General features: G+C 41.2%; 3 non-coding genes and 1 pseudogene across 3 annotated transcripts; all 4 read right to left on the bottom strand.

Annotated features, from left to right (window-relative positions):
* Positions 1 to 8,918: 8,918 nt before the first annotated feature.
* LOC130130183 (small nucleolar RNA U3) lies at positions 8,919 to 9,133 on the bottom strand. The gene has a single exon (XR_008812102.1). It is a non-coding gene; the product is annotated as a small nucleolar RNA U3 (small nucleolar RNA).
* Positions 9,134 to 14,219: 5,086 nt separating this feature from the next.
* LOC130130216 (small nucleolar RNA U3) lies at positions 14,220 to 14,396 on the bottom strand (annotated as a pseudogene).
* A 940-nt stretch (positions 14,397 to 15,336) lies between these two features.
* LOC130130202 (small nucleolar RNA U3) lies at positions 15,337 to 15,558 on the bottom strand. Its single transcript, XR_008812120.1, has one exon. It is a non-coding gene; the product is annotated as a small nucleolar RNA U3 (small nucleolar RNA).
* A 2,656-nt stretch (positions 15,559 to 18,214) lies between these two features.
* Positions 18,215 to 18,432, bottom strand: LOC130130186 (small nucleolar RNA U3). The gene has a single exon (XR_008812105.1). It is a non-coding gene; the product is annotated as a small nucleolar RNA U3 (small nucleolar RNA).
* Between the last annotated feature and the right edge of the window lie 1,223 nt (positions 18,433 to 19,655).

Genomic DNA, 19,655 nt, shown 5'->3' with positions numbered 1-19,655 from the left:
GGTCATAGTTGATAAACAACAGTTTACACTACTCATAAAACAAGAACCCGGTTTACAGCTAATTAGCTGTGTGTGCGCCATTTCCTTGACATCGTTGCTCAAGGCGATGCAGCATCTCCCTAACAATCTGGATTACATACGAGTCCTACAACTGGTTCGCTCATTCAGCCAAGCGCCAGTCGAGCTATCTACAAGACCATTAACAATGGGGAATGTCCGCTGAAAATGTTTTCACCAAGTGCTACCCGTTGGTTAGTGACAGCTGACTGCATCGATAGAATACTTGAGCAAGAAAATAAGCTCAAGTTACACTTCACTCAGGCAACAAATGATGAGCACTGCTATGCTGTGCAACTCCTGAGTGAGATGTATAATGACTCGACAAAGTCTTTTCATGCATTTTCCACATCCAATTCTTCAGGAGATCAAAGTTGTGATCAAGTACTTTCAGCTGGAAACAGGAGACAGCTTAGGCGTTTTCAGGGACCTTAACAGGCTGTTCATGTCAACACAGACGAATAATCAAGCAGATCATACGTCGCATGAACACTGATCAACAGATCAGGTAACTGGACCTACAACACCCAAACATTCATTTCACCTCTTTGGAAATGCTGTGGAAACTGGAGCTACTGTGCCCGGCTTTTTCTCCATGCTCACTTGAGACCCAGTGGAGAAATATGGCATCAACAAATTTCTCCCATGATCAGCCCATCGATGCCTTTTGGCTGAAGGTGGAAGCCTTTAAAGATGTCGGAGGAAACCAGTGCTTCCAGGATTTAGCACTAGGTGCAATAACATTTCTGACCCTGCCCATCTCAACTGCGCATGTGGAAAGAACATTTCCCAAGTAACACAAGGACGATACCAGAAATTGCATGGAATTACTGCTCCTTTCTGCTCTGATGGATGTGCGCACAGGTCTAACACAGATGTACCTCAGCCATGTTCCAACCTCCCCCACAGCTGTTGGGGAGGTTTGACTCATCCATGTACTACACAGCTGTGTCAAACTGTACATAGTTCTACAAAGTTAACATGTGTTTTTCACCAGTGTGTTCAAGTTGCAACCGACAGCCTGTTCTGCATCTAAAGGCCAGATATCACGCTCTCACACACACACACACACACACACACACACACACACACACGTCTGGAGTAAAAGCTAATATTGATTACTGTGCATGTTCACAGATAAACTCTTTATTTAAATCTACCCTGTAAAAGTGCAATGCCTGCGTGCGCTTGAGCACACTGACCGCGCTCTGTGCCTCTTTGTGCTTTTGCAAAGAGGGACATAGATTTGATCGCAACATATTGTTGCTGCATTGACATGAAAACGATAATTGTTTGGTTCAGCTCTGTCTGGCTTCCCGAAGAGTAGAGAGATGCGCAGCACCATGGCGAACCCATTTGATGACTCTCATACAGTATTTATATGTTGTCCAGAGGGTGGCAGTAGCACCCAAGATCGATATGCTGTGGTTTGCGGTGCTGTAATTTCTCATTATAAGAGTTAGGCTATTTTGTGCGTGCTTCGGCTGTTAGTGTACATTGTTTTTATGCTGGATAGTATGGCAATTAAATAACATTACTGAACTATATATTGATTTTACATTTTGGGCAGTTTTATGTGCATCCTGGCGGTTTTTGGACAGCTTTTGGGCTGGAAGCTATCAGCTGTATCTGGCAACCACGCATTCTCCACCGCCAAACCTAAGCACAGCCTGGCTACAAACGAGAAAAGAATACGTGTGCTGAACAGAGAAATGTTACAAGACAATACAAAAATCAAAGTAAACCAATTTTACCTTCAGTTGCCCTTTCCACTTTTCAGTTTCAGCGTTGTGAAGATTTCTCCGAAGTGGCTGAATCAACTGGGTCGCAAAAAAACGTATCATCCAAAGCACTGTCTGGTTGTGTGGTCAGTTCGTTCTCACTATCGGGCTGTCTTTTTTAGTAATGACTGGGGGGCTTTGGCGCTAACTATGGGCAATGCTGGTGTGGATCTGCAGCATTTAACAGAATGATTGAGTTTGCCACAATCATTGCATTGTTTATTGAATGCATAACATTTACTACGGTCAGGAGCGTGTGTTGTCCATTGCAGTTGCCACAGCGAGTTTTCTGAATAGCGTACATATCCGCTTCTTTCTTTAACTCCTTGGAGCTCTTTTCTGACTGTTCATGAAGCACACAGGTGCTCATCGCTAATTCCAGGGTGAGATTCTTTTCACGGAGTAGCTGCTTACAGACAAAGTCCCTTTCTATGCCACTGTGGTGATACACATTTGAGGGTAGATTCACCAGGGGCTGCTGCTCCTTTAAGGCCCTCTACAACAACAAATAGAGCTAAATGAAATTAAAGACAACGGTCTGATGACAGACTTCGGCTTAAAGACGGCGAATTTTCATAAACCGCTCACAGCAAACCATCACTCGAAAACTGCATCGGCCTCACAGCAGCCCCCAACCAACCAGTTAGTCTGGCCAACAATTTGACTACCACCATTAAACCAGCAGTCCTGAACAAAGACACGGAGAAAGATTGAGGACATTGCAAAAAAACTGGGCTGCCACAACCATGAGAATAGTACAGCAACACTACAAAAACTTGATAAAAGGAGAAATGGATAAATTCACCAACCTAGCCACACGGGACTAGGATGGCCCGTTCCAGGTAGCCTCATCCTCACCAAGGAAAGGCCTGGGCTGCCACTTGCAGGAGGAGACGATTGACGACAGACAATATTCATCTCCAAATTGACAGACTTCGAGGCTGAGGACAGCCAATCGAAGCCACCAAACGCCCAAGTCAGTCACCAATGGCGGGGCCATCTGGTACAACGAAGCTTGTGGTCACCCAAGTCCATGTGCCGCCGAATCGCATCACGGGGGCAGAAAACAGCAAACAACCTCCCCCACGCAAACAATGAGTAATCGCCCACAGCCGTCTACGGCCCCACAGCTGCAACTGAGGACCAGCGAGGCCGCGGAGATCAGGGGAGACTGGTCAGCTGAAAAGCAGGACTATACTCCCCACACCACCACTGCAGGCACCATCCCCAAAAGAACAGAGACAGGGAAGGAACCACACTGGAATACCCACCCAACAGACTGATCCATATGGGAATCCAGACCAAATAAACACTCCTACAGGACGAGGCGGGACCGTCCCAACAACAACAACTCACCAAGCCTGACTGGTCTGACCCTCACACCAAATCACACAACAGCTAAACAGAGCTGTCTGGAAGTGGACGCTGGACAAAAAATAAACCTGACCACTATACCCCAGACTATCTGGCAAACAAACAAAACAAATGCCAAGACTAGAGGTTTAACATAAACACAAGCAAAACTATACTGATAATGGGAGACTCAAATGCTGCCAAATTCCCACCTTTCGACTTGACTAACCTACAAATTGACAGTTATCCGGGAGCCACATTCAGACATGCGGAGAGCACAACCAACAAAGCCACCCACTCCAACACAATGGAAGAGGTGATTGTGTCCTTTAGGCGAAGTAATAGATCACAAAAACTGAAAAAGACCACCATCAAGCAGCTTCAGGGGGCATCAGAGCAGCAAAAAGCAAATTCCCACGGGCCAATGTGCAGATACCCATGATTAACTACTCCATAAGCCTCCTGCTGGGGGAACAAACAAACCTACAAAAACTGAATGAATACATCAAAGGCAACTCCAACCATGCCACCACTAAATAGGACTCTCTTCGAGACTTATAGAAGGACAACGTGCACTGGACTCCACAGACGGCAATATAATTACTGACAATACTGGTTGGAGTATTTAAATTAAAAGTCCCCACAAGCCTGCCGATACAGGACGGGAATGAAAATGTAGTACTAGCGAAAAACTTTCTCCTAACTTCCCCACAATTAACAGGAATAAAATTCATTCCAACTAAGTAACAAAAAGCATAATAGAACAGATCAGAAGGGACATTCAACAATGCCACAGAAGACTGAAACTAGCAGTGTATTACAAGGACAGCACAGATGCAGAGCCCCTGCCATTCACTCCCAAGTTGGAATAGACTCCTAACAGCACGCTGCTGGCGGAACTCGCGACCCTCAGTGGCCAATTTGAATTATTTCGACAAATTCTTCCGCATACAGCATGTAGTAAAACCTAATAGTACAAAAGACAGAGCCTTATCAGAACTCCTCGATAACAGACGGATCATTAAACCGGCCGACAAGGAGTGCAATTGTCATGGCCAGAGAACAGTATCTGTGGAAAGCATAAAGACAACAATTACTACCTAAAACTGAGGAAACCCCATCTATCTGGACACAGTCCCATTAGTTTGAAGCAAGCAAAATTTTATTTACATCATTTGATTTATATCACTGTTAAACACCGTTACAAAGTGCTTTACATTACATACACAAAATGCGAACAAATACATAAAGTGAATGAAATCTTTTTTAATATATATATAGAACCGGTAGTAACAGACCAAGCTTAAAAAAAAAAAAACAGAAGTCAAACGTGGGAATCCATTAAAAAGTCATATTTTGTTTTGCAGTTGGAATAAGCAATAGATAAAAGACTGATGCCATCATGTTTAAATAATTTGTAATATTCGTCTACCTTTTCCAAGACCAATGTTGTGATTGAGAGTTCATTTGAACTGCATGTTATGTATATATCATTTCATTTATTACAAGTAATAGTACTATAATTTTGAAGTCTCAGCTTAAGGTTATGTACACATACGTATACATCAGGAAGACTTAAGCAGTACCGGCAAGCAATTATTGTATTACATGCAACTATGATTTGTATTGAGACTTATTTCGACAGCCGATTTTAATGTTGAGGGGCAAATCCTGTTGGGTTTCTTTCACATAAGTTAGATGAAGGGAAGATCTCCGCAAGCAAGCAACTAATAAGACTTCATGTGTAATGAAAGTTTGTCGTATATAGCGAACTTTGAGAAGTTAATATTTACAAACAAGATTTGACGACTTCCCTGTCGTAGCATGCAGCCAACGAGGTGTAACCCCCCTGATTTTAGCTGCCCTAGAAAGAGTTAATGCATGTCCATGCAGTCCCCTGTGGAGGGCGCTAGCAGCCTGTCCAAATGGGAAATTACCAGGCCTTGTCAGATCAGAACGAAAGTAAAAGATTGACTGCAGACCTTTCTTGAGCTGCAGACGAATGAACCAAAGTCCAACTCGCAGAAGCTGGAACAGAGATATAAAATGTATGCCTTTGTTACCCTTACTCATTTAAATTTACCAGTTTAAATTAATTAATCCCGTTTGGATTGCAGAGGAATGCTTGCTTGGAAACCGGTTTTCTTTATTTGCCCGGATTCTTCAGTAAGTTTCTACACTAGCTAACCATGTGCTAGTTTAGCCATGTTTGTCTTTTTTCTATCCATGCACTGTAGTAGCATAGTAGTGGTCTTATAATGTGTAGGCCTGTTAGGCCTAGAACTGAAGAGAACCTAGAACATTTCATTACAAGAACCAATCAGAGGATTTTCAGATAGCCTATATCCTATAGCTTAATATGAATGTGAAATTTATACAATTCCGCTGTGATTTGTACTTGTTAGCTGCAAGGACCTTCACTACCTTCGTTTTGTTTCCCAATTCCATTATTTGGGAATGTGAAAGATTGATTCAAATATTCTAGAACTGGTGCTTTAGAGAGTAGAGACTTATTTTCTACCCTGCGGTATGCAGGTTGGTTTTTTTGTGTACTGGATTCCTTCCCCAAGAAAAGGGAGCAGCAAGCCCTGTGACCCACGAGGCGTAGACAGCACGTGGAAAAGTGGCGTCTTGCTTCTCCATTGAGGACAACCAGGAGAGACAGACAAGACCGTTTTGGAGATCTCCATTTTTGTGAATGAACACTACACACACTACCCAGGTAGCTTCAGACTTTTATCTTTTCATATTTTCTCTTTTTGACCAGAGCTCTGAGTCTACACACTGAAAAGACATTACAGACAAACCAAAAGGGGTTTGACCCTTATTCTTTTCCTTATTGACCATTCAAAGTGCACTTATGTTGTTATTAATATGTTTAATAAATGCCGGCCGTTTCTCTTTTATAATATTGTTGGTCTGAATAATATTCTTTTCCAATGCCTCCTTAGCCAAACCTATTTTAGATTTAGCCCAGTTTGCTTTCTAACCCATTTTCTGGGTCATAGGCATTTTCTTTGTCTGTATGTTACTTCAATATATGTTACGCAACATGGAGCGTATACCATTTTTTCCATGTGAAGCTATTATGGTCTTCATGGGTCATTAATACTGTCGGTTTTCATGGTGGATTTGGAGGCGAAGACAACTTTCAAATAAACCAGTAGCGAGAAAGCCACTTGTGTCTGTGCTTTGAGGGAAATATAACTGAGGTTTGAGGATCAGAGTGGTCTGAAAGTGAAATGAGAAGATCGCAAATATAACTGGGGGCAAGATCATGCAGTGCTTTAAATGTAATCAATAAACTCAAGATTATTCTGAACTTCACAGGAGGCCAATAAAGACATGCAAGAATAGGGGTAATATGGGACCTACAACTAGTTCTAGTTAGTTTAGCAACTGCATTTTGAACCAACTGTAGATGATTTAAAGTAGCATAGTTGAGGCCAGAGTAGAGAAAGTTACATTAATCTAGAAGGGAGAAAGTGTGAATTAATTTTTCGATGTCTTTAAAAGGGATTTTTGCAATATTTTGTAGCTGAAGGAAACAGGATTGGACAACCTTAGTAACATAGTGATCAAAAGACACTGGTCAAAGATGACACCAAATTTTTAGCGGTAGGTTTCATGTTTGAATGAAGTGGAACAATAAACTGACTTCATATATGTCTGTATAACATTTTGATTGTAAAATTTCAATAAATAACATTTGTGAAAAAAGTACCGGATCAAACATCTACTGCTCGTCATTTTACTCAGCCATTACCCGAGTCCATCATAACATCTTCTATTACAGTATTACCGTATGGTACAGCAGCACAGACAGTCAAACACGAAAAAACTGCAGCGGATTATCAACAAGGCATCCAAAATCATAGGCAACCCATTCCCCTCAGTTGAATCTCTACATACTAACTGGACTGTAAAGCGAGCAAAGATCACCTGCGACCCCTCACATCCTGCTCATCACCTCTTCCAGCTCCTTCTCTCAGGGAAGCGCTACAGGTCACTGTCAACTAAGACTACACGCTTTGCAAACAGTTTTTTTCTCCCTATCCATCAAGACTCTGAATTCCTCCCTATAGTCCCATCCTCACACACCATTGGCATAAATACCACCATTCACCTGTTATACCGGATATGTTTATTTCTGCTATTGTGTAACTGTATTGTTCATGATTTGTGGAGTGTCTGTTGTTGTACATGTATATATTGTGCTGCAGAATCAAAATGTAGCAAAAACTAATTCCACCGGTTTTGCTCGTGTGGCTAATAAAATTATTTACCAAAAAGCATATCTTCAAATCAACTTGTCTCTGCCATGTTCTCTGCTCTATACTATTATATCCATCGATTATATCTAACTATACTATGTCCTATACTCTATGTTCTCTGCTCTATACTATCTAACGATTATATTACATCTATACTATGTTCTATACTCTATGTTCTCTGCTCTATACTCTATTATATCTATCAAATACCATGTTGCGAGCGCGCGCACACACACACACACACACACACACACACACACACACACACCCAATACAAGTTCCTCTCACAGCTGGGGAACAGTTATTAAATAAAGAAGGGGGGCACATCTTTGTTAGGACCTTGGTTTGGTATGGACCCAAGTAAAGAAAAAAAATAAATCAGACAGAAACCAGGCTTCAAACAATAATCCAGTCTTTCACTTGACAAACTCACCAGGAACAAACAATAAACCAGTATTTATGACTTGACAAACTAAATCAGGGGAAAAAAATAATCCAGCCTTTATGACTTGACAAACTAAATCAGGAGCAAATAACCCAGTCTTCATGACTTGAGACCCTAACTCAGGAACATGTGCTTGCACATTGTTTTTAATGACAATAAAACTGAAAATAATCCAGTCTTTATGACCTGACAAACTAAACCAAGTACAAACAATAATCCAGTCTTTATGACTTGAGAAACTAAATCAGGAACAAATAATAATCCAGTCTTTATGACTTGACAAACTAAACCAGGAACAAACAAACCAGTCTTTATGACGAGACAAACTAAATCAGGGACAAAATGTCCCCCCAAAGTATTTTTTGTTAAAATTTGTTTGGGCACTATTTGGGTATGTGTAGTGAGGGGAGCTTGTTGCTGGTGGGTATACTGTAAAATATCACAACAACAAAGACGAACTCTTAAGCTAACAATGGCAATGACATTTCTGATGGGAAGTACCAAGCTTCTCGGAGTGACAGTTTTGGATAAAGTGTACAGATGGCTCTTTCTATATGTTGCGGTACGTTTTGGGTTATAGTGGAGCGGATAAAAGCCAAACTCGAGTGGAATTGTGCAAATTATGATACAAGCGTGAAATTTGGTGAATTTCTTCTCCACAGGCTTCCAATCAAATATGTCCGATTGGCCACTTGAAAATCCAAGATGGCCATTTTTCAAGATGGCTGTCAAATTAGCCTCCAAAAATGGCTTTTTTTTTAATATATATATTTTGTCGTTTTTTGGCTTGATTGATCTTGGTGTCAATTCCTATGTTTTCAAGCCTGTTGGGTTGGATTTTGGGATTTTTATATAGCAACACATTTTATATACCAAATTAATGAGTGGGTGTGTTTTTTTTTGTTTTTTTTTTAATTGTACTTTTCTGCAATTTAATGTTTTTAGGGTTAGGACTAAGGTTTAGATTTGGATAAAATTGACGAATTCTTGCATTTTTTTTCCCTTTTTACCACTCAGAACATGCTCCTTCCCTTGATGCTCCCATAAAAGGAACACTGAACGGTCACCAAAAGCACAGAGCTTGTGATTAAACCACTTCTCTGTACCTGCTTCGCACTCAGGAAGAAGCACCCCAGCTCATCATTGTGGGTGGCGGGACTCACACTTTAGAAAAACATTTCTCAATATGAAAACTAAAGAAATTATCCCCGAAATTAGGATGAGGTGTAGATAAACGTAACGGGTGGCTCTATATCTTTCAGTTAGCGTTGGGATAAGGGTTCTATCTGCTCTGGCAGACAATCCTACAGAGCCACAGCAATACAGACTAGCTCGTCGCGATAGCCAAGCTATCCATGGCAATGGCATTTCTAAAGCAAAGAACCGAGCTTTTCAGAGTAAAAGTTTTGCATAAAATTAACAGACAGCGCTTTCTACATGTTTCACTTGAGGTAGGTTTGGGTTAGGGATTATCTGCTCAGTCAGACAATCCCACAAAAAAAATACAACAGAGAATAACTCTCGACAGTAGCCAAGCTATCCATGACAAAGTCATTTCTGAGGGAAAGTACTGACTTTTTCTGAGTGAAACATTTGGATAAAATTAAAAGATGGCTCACAGTCATGTTTTTTCTTTTGTTTGTTTTTTCCTCTTTTTTTTCTTCTTTCATTATTTCAGGATGTCTCTCCTATCTTTTATTTATTTTCGGTCTGGTTGTGCTTGTTTCGTTCGTATTCTGATTTAATGTCCATGTTATTTCAAACTGAAATACTTGTTTATATGTTTTATTATTGTGAAAAAAAAACTATTAATCATAAGAAAAAAAAGATGGCTCTTTCTACATCTTTCGGTTAGGGATGAGTTAGGCTAAGAGTTTTATCTGCTCAGGCAGACAATACCTCAGCAACATCGACTAACTCTTCACAGTTGCCAAACTAACCATGGCAAAGACATTTCTGATGGAAAGTACAGAGCTTCATGGAGTGATAGTTTTGGATAAAATTAACAGATGGCTCTTTCTACACGTTTCGGTTGGGTTAGGGTAAGTGTTTTATCGGTTCAGGCAGACCATCCCACAGAGAATACCACAGCAACAGAGATCAACTCTTTGCGAAAGCCAAACCAACCACAACAATGGCATTTCTGACAGAAACTACTGAGCTTCACAGAGTGAAAAGAGAATAAAATTAACGGATGGCTCTTTCGACATGTTTTGCTTAGGGTAGGGGTTTATCAGCTCAGGCAGACAATCGCACAGAACACCACAGAGACCAACTAAGCAGTAGCCAGGCTATGCACAGCAATGTCATTTCTGATGAAAAGTGCCAAGCTTCTAGGAGTGATAGTTTCTGATAACATTAACGTATGCTTTCTCTACGCATTTCAGTTTGGTTAGGGTGAGGGTTTTACTTACTCAGGCAGAAAATCCCACAGAGAATACCACAGCAAAAGAGACCAACTCTTCATGGTAGCAAAGCTAACCACGGCAATGGCATTTCTGACGGAAGGTACCGAGCTTCTCAGAGTGATAGTTTCGGATAAAATTAACATATGCTCTTTGTACATGTTTGGGTTGGGGTAGGGTACGGGTTTTACCTGTTCAGGCAGAAAATCCTACAGAGAATACCACTGCAAGAGAGAATACCTTCGCATACATAAGCCAACCATGGCAGTGGCATTTCAGAGGAAAAGTACAGCGCTTCTCGGAGTAAAACTTTTGGATAAAATTAAGGGTTGGCTCTTTCTACATCTTTTGGTTAGGTTTGGGATAGGGTTACGGTAAGGGTTTTATCAGCTCAGGCAAATCGATCCCACAGAAAATACCACAGCAACAGACACCAACTCTTCGTGGTAGCCAAGCTAACCACGGCAATGGCATTTCTGATGAAAAGTACCAAGCTTCTCGGAGTGATAGTTTCAGTTAAAATTAACGGACAACTCTTTCTACAGGTTTCACTTAAGAGTAATGGGTTTTATCTGCTCAGGCCAAAAATCCTACAGAGAATACCACCGCAACAGAGAATAACTTCGATAGACAAGCTAACCACGTAAATGGCATTTCAGATGGAAAGTACCGAGCTTCTCGGAGGAACAGTTTCAGATAAAATTAACGGACGGCTTTTTCTACATGTTTGTCTTAGTTGTAAGGGTTTTATCTGCTCTAGCAGACGATCCTACAAAGAACAATACAGCAATAGAGACAAACTCTTCGCAGTAGCCAAGCTAACCACGGCAATTGCATTTCTGAAGGAAAGAACCAGCTTTTCAAAGTAAAAGGTTTGCATAAAATTAACGGACAGCGCTTTCTACATGTTTCGCTTGAGGTAGGGTTTGGGCTCATCTACTCAGTCACACCATCTCACAACAAAATACCACAACAACAGAGAACAACTCTTAGCAGTAGCCAGGCTATCTATGGCAAAGTCATTTCTGAAAGAAAGAACCAAGCTTCTTAGAGTGAAAGTTTTGGATAAAATTAATGGAGGACTCTTTCTACATCTTTCGGTTAGGGATGAGTTAGGCTAAGATTTTTGTCTGCTCGGGCAAACAATCCAACACACAATACCACAGCAACAGAATAATTCTTCGCAGTAGCATTTCTGAACATGGAACGATAGTTTCAGATAAAACTAATGGATTGCTCTTTCTACATGTTTCGGTTGGGATAGGGTAAGGGTTTTACCTGCTCAGGCAGACAATCTCACAGCTACAGAGGCTAACTCTTCGCAGTAGCAAAGCTCACCATGGCCATGACATTTCTGATGGAAAGTACCAAGCTTCTCGGAGTGACAGTTTTTCGATCTTATTAATGTATGCACTTTCTACAATGTTTCGGTTTGGTTGACGCAAGGGATTTACCTGCTCAGGCAAACAATCCCACAGCAACAGAGAATTACTTCATCGTAGACAAGCTAACCACAGCAATGGCACTGCTCTTCTCAAGTACCAAGCTTCTGAGTGATACTTTCGGGGCAAAAAATTGACAGAGGCCGTTTCTACATGTTTCACTTAGGGTAAAGGTTTTATCAGCTCAGGCACACAATCGCACAGAGACTACCACAGCAACAGAGACTAAATCTTCACAGTAGCCAAGCTCATTACGGCAATGGCATTTCTGATGAAAACTACCAAGCTTCTCGGAGTGAAAGTTTTGGATAACATTAATGGACGGCACTGTCTACATGTTTCACTTATGGTAAGGGTTTCATCTGTTCAGTCGGACAATCCCGCAAAAATACAACAGCAACAGAGAGACTCTTCATGGTAGCCAAGCTAACTACGGCAATGGCATTCCTGATGGAATGTACCAAGCTTCTCGGAGTTAAAGTTTTGGGAAAAATTGCTGGACAGCTCTTTCTACATATTTCGCTTAGTGTAAGGGTTTTATCAGGCAGACAATCGCACAGAAAATACCACAGCAACAGAGACCAACTATTCGTAGTAGCCAAGCTAACTACGGCAATGGCATTCCTGATGGGAAGTATCAAGTTTCTTGCAGTGAAAGTTTTGGATAAAATTAATGGACAGCTATTCTACATATTTCACTTATAGTAAGGGTTTTATCTGTTCAGTCAGACAATCCCGCAGAAATACAATAGCAACAGAGACTAACTCTTCGTGGAAGCCAAGCAAACCAGGGCAATGTCATTACTGAGGGTAAGTACCAAGATTCTCGGAGTGAAAGTTTTGGATAAAATTAATGGACGGCTCTTTCTACATGTTTCGCTTAGATCTAAGGGTTTTATCGGCTCAGACAGACAATCGCACAGAGAATACCACAGCAACAGAGACTAACTCTTCGCAGTAGCCAAGCTAACCACGGCAACGGCATTTCTAATGGAAAGTACCAAGCTTCTCGGAGTGCCAGTTTTGGATAAAATTACTGGACAGCCATTTCTACATATTTCGCTTAGTGTAAGGATTTTATCAGCTCAGGCAGACAATCACACAGAACATCACAGCAACAGAGTCTAACTCTTCGTAGTAGCCAAGCTAACTACGGCAATGGTATTACTGATTGAAAGTACGAAGCTTCTCAGAGTGAAAGTTTGGGATAAAATTAATGGACGGCTCTTTGTACATGTTTCACTTAGCGTTTTATCAGCTCAGGCAGTCAATCGCACAGAGAACACCACAGCAACAAAGACTAACTCTTCATTGTAGCCAAGCCAACTACGAAAATGGAATTTCTGATGGAAAGTACCAAGCTACTCGTAAAAGTTTTGGATAAAATCGCTGGACGGCTTTTGCTATATATTTAGCTTAGTTGTAAGGGCATTATCTGCTCATGCAGACAAATCGCACAGAGAATACCACAGCAACAGAGACTAACTCTTCGCAGTATCGAAGCTAACAACGGCAATGGCATTTCTGAAGGAAAGAACTGAGCTTCTCGGACTGAAAATGTTGGATGAAATTAACGGAGTGCTTTCTAAATGTTTCACTTAGAGTAAGGGATTTATCTGTTTAGGCGGACAATCCCTCAGAAATACAACAGCGACAGAGACTAACTCTTCGTGGTAGCCAAGGTAACCACGGCAATGGCATTTTTGAAGGAAAAACCGAGCATCTTGGAGTGAAAGTTTTGGACAAAATTAACGGATGGCTCTTACATGTTTTGGTTGGGTTAGGGTAAGTGTGTTACCTGTTTAAGCAGATAATCGCACAGAGAATACCATAGCAACAGAGACTAACTTCATTGTAGCCAAACTAACCACGCTAATGGCATTTATGATGGAAAGTAGAGGTACTCGTAGTAAACATTTTGAATAAAATTACCGAACGGCTCTTTCAACATATTTCACTTAGTATAAGGGTTTTATCAGCTCAGGCAGTCAATCACACAGAGAATATCACAGCAATAGAAACTAACTCTTCGCAGTAGCCAAGCTAACCACGCCAATTGCATTCCTGAAGGAAAGAACCAAGCTTCTCGTAGTAAACGTTTTGGATAAAAATCAACGGATGGTCCTTGCTACATGTTTTGGTTGACGTAGTGTTTGAGTTTAGGGTCAAGTTTTTCTGCTCAGGCGGACAGTGCCCAACCGCTGGCTTAGCGATACCCCAATATGAGAGTTATGGAGAGCTTGATGGGTTCAATTTGGATGTTTTTTTCTTCTTTACAACTGATCTGCCACTGTCCTGTATCTTGATTAGTTTATCCCGTGTTAAACTTGAAAAATTGCTGGTGAGGTTTGGAGCATTATAAGAGATTTTTTTTTTAGTTGAAGTTCACTGCTATTGCAGTTTGTTTTTAGGGTTAGGTTTAAAATAAAAGTAATTGATGGCTTTCTCAATTTTTTTCTTTTACCACTCAGAGCACGCTCTCTGCCTCAAAAAGGACACAGCTTGTAATCAAATCACTTCTCTGTACCTGCTTCATGCTCAGGAAGAAGCACCGTAGCTCATCATCGTGGGTGGTGGACTCGCACTTAAACATTTTTCAAACCAAGAACGACAGAAATGACCGCTGAAAGTGTAGTCTTCTGAATCTTTTGGATAAAATTAATGGCCGTCTCTTCCTACATCTTTCGGCCAGGGTTGGCGTAGGTTTACAGTGAGGGTTTTTCCTACTCAAAAGTAGTTCCACAAACAATACCACAGCAACAGACAGTCTGCCTGAGCAGATAAAACTCCTACACTAAACCTATCCCAACCCTTACAGAAAGATGTAGAAAGAGCCATCCGTTAATTATATCCAAACCTTAAGCTCCGTGACAGTATTTTCCATCAAATACCATTGCCGTGGTTAGCTTGACTTCTGCTAAGAATTAATCCCACAAAGAATACCATAGCAACAGAGACTGTCTTGGCAGTTGCCAAGCTAACCATTGCAATGGCATTTCTGATGGAAAGTACAGAGCTTCTCAGTGTGAAAGGTTTGGATAAAAATCAACATACGGCTCTTTCAACACGTAAGGGTAGGGTTTGTGTTAAGGTAAAGGTTTTACCTGCTCGGGCAGAAAATCCCACAGCAACAGATTTTAACTCTTCATGTTAGCCACACCAACCATGGCAATGGCATTTTTGATGGGAGATACTAGGCTTCTCCGAGTGAAAGATAAGGGTTAGAATTGAATGCCAGAGCCAACACATGTCAACCAGGCGCCTCAACAATGCCCAAATACTGGCTTACAGATACCCCCAGGTTTAGGGTTACGAATTTGGAGAGAGTTTGATGGATTGAGTATAGGATCTATTTGGAGGTTGTTTATTCTTTACACTTGATCCCCCATTGTCTTCCCTCTTGATTAGTTTATCCCGTTTTAAACTTGAAAAGTTGTTGGTGGGGTTTGCAGCAATACAAGTGGGTTTCTTTTATTGAATTGCACTTCTACAATCGTCATGTTTTTAGGGTTTGGACTAAGTTTTACGGGTAGGTTTAAATAAAATTGATGAATTTCTACATTTTTGCCCCTCCTTTTTACCACACCGAACAGGCTCCTTCCTCTTGATAACTCCATAAAAGCAACACTGAACGGTCACCAAAAGCACAGAGTGAGTGATTAAACCACTTCTCTGTACCTGCTTCGCGGTCAGGGAGAAGCACCCCAGGCTCATCATGGTGAGTGGCGGGACTCGCACTTTAGAAAAACATTTCTCAAGATAAAAACTAAAGAAATTATCTCTGAAATTAGTATTAGGCTTTAATAAACTCAATGGATGGCTCTATATCTTTCGGTTACGATTGGGGTAAGAGTTTTATCTGCTCTGGCAGACAATACCACAGCAATAGAGACCAACTCGTCGCAGTAGCCAAGCTAACCACGGCAATGGTATTTCTGATGGAAAGTAGAGAGCTTCTCGGAGTAAAAGCTTTGCATAAAATTAACGGACAGCGCTTTCTACATATTTCGCTTGAGGTAGGATTTGGGTTAGGGTAAGGGTTTTATCTGCTTAGCCACACAATCCCAAAGAAAACACTACAGTAACAGAGACAAACTCTTCATAGTAGCCAAACTAACCACAGCAAAGTCATTTCTGATGTTAAGTACCGAGCTTCTCGGAGTGATAGTTCCGGATGAAATTAACAAACGACTCTTTCTACATGTTTCACGTAAGAGTAAGGGTTTTATCTGCTCAGCCAGATAATCCCAAAAAATACCACAGCAACAGACAGTCTTGGTGGTAGCCAATGGCATTTCTGATGGAGAGTAGCAAGCTTCTCACAGCGATAGCTTTGGCTAAAATAAACGGATGGCTCTTTCTACATGTTTCAGTTGGTTTAGTGTAAGTGTTTTACCTGCTCAGGCAGACAATCCCACACAAAATAGCACAGCAACAGAGACTAACACTTCACGGTAGCCAAGCTAAACACAGCAAGGAAAATTCAGAAATTAAGCACCGACTTATTCGTACTCGAAATTTTAGATCAAACTAACTGACTTTCTTCATGTTTTGGTTGAGGGTTTTATCAGCTCAGGAAAACTATCTCACAGCAACAGAGACTAACCCTTCGCAGTAGCAAAGCTCGCCACGGCAATGGCATTTCTGATGGAAAGTACCCAGCTTCTCGGAGTGACAGTTTTGGATCTTACTGACGTAAGCTCTTTCTACAACGTTTCGTTTTAGTTAGCAGAAGTGTTTTACCTCCTCAGGCAGACAATCCCACAGCAACAGAGACTAACTTCATCGTAACCAAGCTAAATACAGCAATGGCACTGCTCTTCTCAAGTACCGACTTTGAGTGACAGTTTCGGAAAAAAATTTCACGGAGGCTGTTTCTACATGTTTCGCGTAAGGGTTTTATCAGCTCAGGCAGACAATCGCACAGAGAATACCACAGCAACAGAGACTAACTCTTCGTAGTAGCCAAGCTAACTACAGCAAATGGCATTACTGATGGAAATTACCAAGCTTCTCAGAGTGAAAGTTTTGGATAACATTAATGGACGGCTCTTTCTAAATGTTTCATTTATAGTAAGGATTTTATCTGTTCAGGCGGACAATCCCGCAGATATTACAATAGCAACAGAGACCAACTCTTCGTGGTAGCCAAGCTAACCACGGCAATGGCATTTCTGATGGAAAGTACCAAACCTCTCAGAGTATACGTTTTAGATAAAATTAATGGACGGCTCTTTCTACATTTTTCGCTTAGTTGTAAGGGTTTTATCAGCCAAACAATCACACAGAGAATACCAGAGCAACAAAGTCAAACTCTTCGCAGTAGCCATAGAGTAATAGTTTTGGATGAAATTAATGGACGACTCCGTCTACATATTTCGCTTAATTGTAAGGGTTTTATCAGCTCAGGCAGTCAATTGCACAGAACATACCGCAGCAACAGAGAAAAACTCTTTGTAGTAGCCAAGCTAACTACGGCAATGGCATTCCTGATGGAAAGTACCAAGCTTCTCGGAGTGAAAGTTTTGGTTAACATTAATGGACGCGTCTTTCTACATGTTTCACTTATGGTAAGGGTTTTATCTGTTCAGGCGGACAATCTCGCAGAAATACAACAGCAACAGAGACTGTCTGCCTAAGCAGATAAAACCCTTATACTAAACCTATCCCAACCCTTACAAAAACATGTAGAAAGAGCCAGCCGCCAATTATATCCGAACCACAAGCTCCGAAACACTCCATATCTTCCACCAGAAATACCATTGCCGTGGTTAGCTTGGCTCCTGCTAAGAATTAATCCCACAAATAATACCATAGCAACAGAGACTGTCTTTGCGGTTGCCAAACTAATCACTGCAGTGGCATTTCTGATGCGAAGTACAGAGCTTCTCGGAATGCAAAATTTGGATAAAATTAACAGACGGCTCTTTCAACACGTTTGGGTTCGGGTTTGTATTAGGGTAGAGGTTCTACCTGCTCAGGCAGCAAATCCCACAGAAAACCCCACAGCAAGAGACCAACTCTTCGCGGTAGCCAAGCTAACCACGGCTCCGGCATTTCACACTGAACATACTAGTTTAGCTTTATGGTTAGGGTTGAATGCCAGAGCCAACACATGTCAACTGAGCACCTCCGCCAATGCCCAAGTGCTGGATTAGAAATACCCCCAGGATTCGGGTTAGGGATATGGATAGAGTTTGATTGGTTAAGTCTGGGGGCAATTTGGGTGTTTATTCATTACAACTGATCTCCCAGTCTTATATCTTGATTACTTTATCCCGTTTTAAACTTGAAAAGTTGTTGGTGGTGTTTGGAACAATACAAGTGTTTGTAGTTTGTTTGTTTTGTTTTTTTTTCAAATTGAACTTTTCTGCAATTACAATTTAATGTTTTAAGAGTTAAGAGTAAGGTTTAGGGTTAGATCAAATTGATGAATTTCTGCACTTTTTTCCTTTTTACCACTCAGAACATGCCCCTTCTCTTGATGCTCCCATAAAAGGAACATTGAACGTCATCTAAAGCACAGAGCTTGTGATTAAACAACTTCTCTGTACCCGCTTAGCGCTCAGGAAGAAGCACCCCAGCTCATCATGGTGGGTGGCGGGACTCGCACTTTAGAAAAACATTTCTCAAGATAAAAACTAAAGAAATTATCCCCGAACTTAGTATTAGATTTTGATAAACTCAATGGATGGCTCCATATCTTTCGGTTACGGTTGTGGTAAGAGTTTTATCTGCTCTGGCAGACAATACCACAGCAATAGAGACCAACTCGTCACAGTAGCCAAGCTAACCACAGCAATGGTATTTCTGATGGAAAGTAGAGAGCTTCTCAGAGTAAAAGCTTTGCATAAAATTAACGGACAGTGCTTTCTACATGTTTCGCTTGAGGTAGGATTTGTGTTAGGTTAAGGGTTTTATCTGCTCAGCCACACAATCCCAAAGAAAATACCACACCAACAGAGACAAACTCTTCATAGTAGCCAAACTAACCACAGCAAAGTCATGTCTGATGGAAAGTACCGAGCTTCTCGGAGTGATAGTTCCGGATGAAATTAACAGACGACTCTTTCTACATGTTTCACGTAAGAGTAAGGGTTTTATCTGCTCAGCCAGATAATCCCAAAGAAATACCACGGCAACAGACAATCTTGCTGGTAGCCAAGTCAACCATGGCAATGGCATTTCTGATGGAGAGTAGCAAGCTTCTCACAGCAATAGTTTTGGGTAAAATAAACGGATGGCTCTTTCTACATGTTTCGCTTAGCGTTTTATCAGCTCAGGCAGTCAATCACACAGAGAACACCACAGCAACAGAGACTAACTCTTCGTAGTAGCCAAGCTAACTACGGCAATGGCATTCCTGATGGAACGTACCAAGTTTCTTGCAGTGAAAGTTTTGGATACAATTAATGAAAGACTATTCTACATATTTCACTTATAGTAAGGGCTTTATCTATTCAGTCGGACAATCCCGCAGAAACACAATAGAAACAGAGACTAACTCTTCATGGTAGCGAAGCAAACCAAGACAATGTCATTACTGAGGGAAGGTACCAAGATTCTCGGAGTGAAAGTTTTGGATAAAATTACTGGACAGTTCTTTCCACATATTTCGCTTAGTGTAAGGGTTATATCAGCTTAGGTAGACAATTACACAGAGAACACCACAGCAACAGAGACTAACTCTTCGTAGTTGCCAAGCTCAACACAGCAATGGCATTACTGATGGAAAGTACCAAGCTTCTCAGAGTCTAAGTTTTGGATAAAATTAATGGACGGCTCTTTCTACATGTTTCGCTTAGCGTAACGGTTTCATCAGCTCAGGCAGTCAATCGCACAGAGAATACCATAGCAACAGACACCAACTCTTCGCAGTAGCCAAGCTAACCATGGGA

This window comes from Lampris incognitus, chromosome 19 (assembly GCF_029633865.1).
Source record: "Lampris incognitus isolate fLamInc1 chromosome 19, fLamInc1.hap2, whole genome shotgun sequence".
Classification (NCBI taxonomy): domain Eukaryota; kingdom Metazoa; phylum Chordata; class Actinopteri; order Lampriformes; family Lampridae; genus Lampris; species Lampris incognitus.
This window is presented reverse-complemented; position numbering and strand designations above follow the sequence as displayed.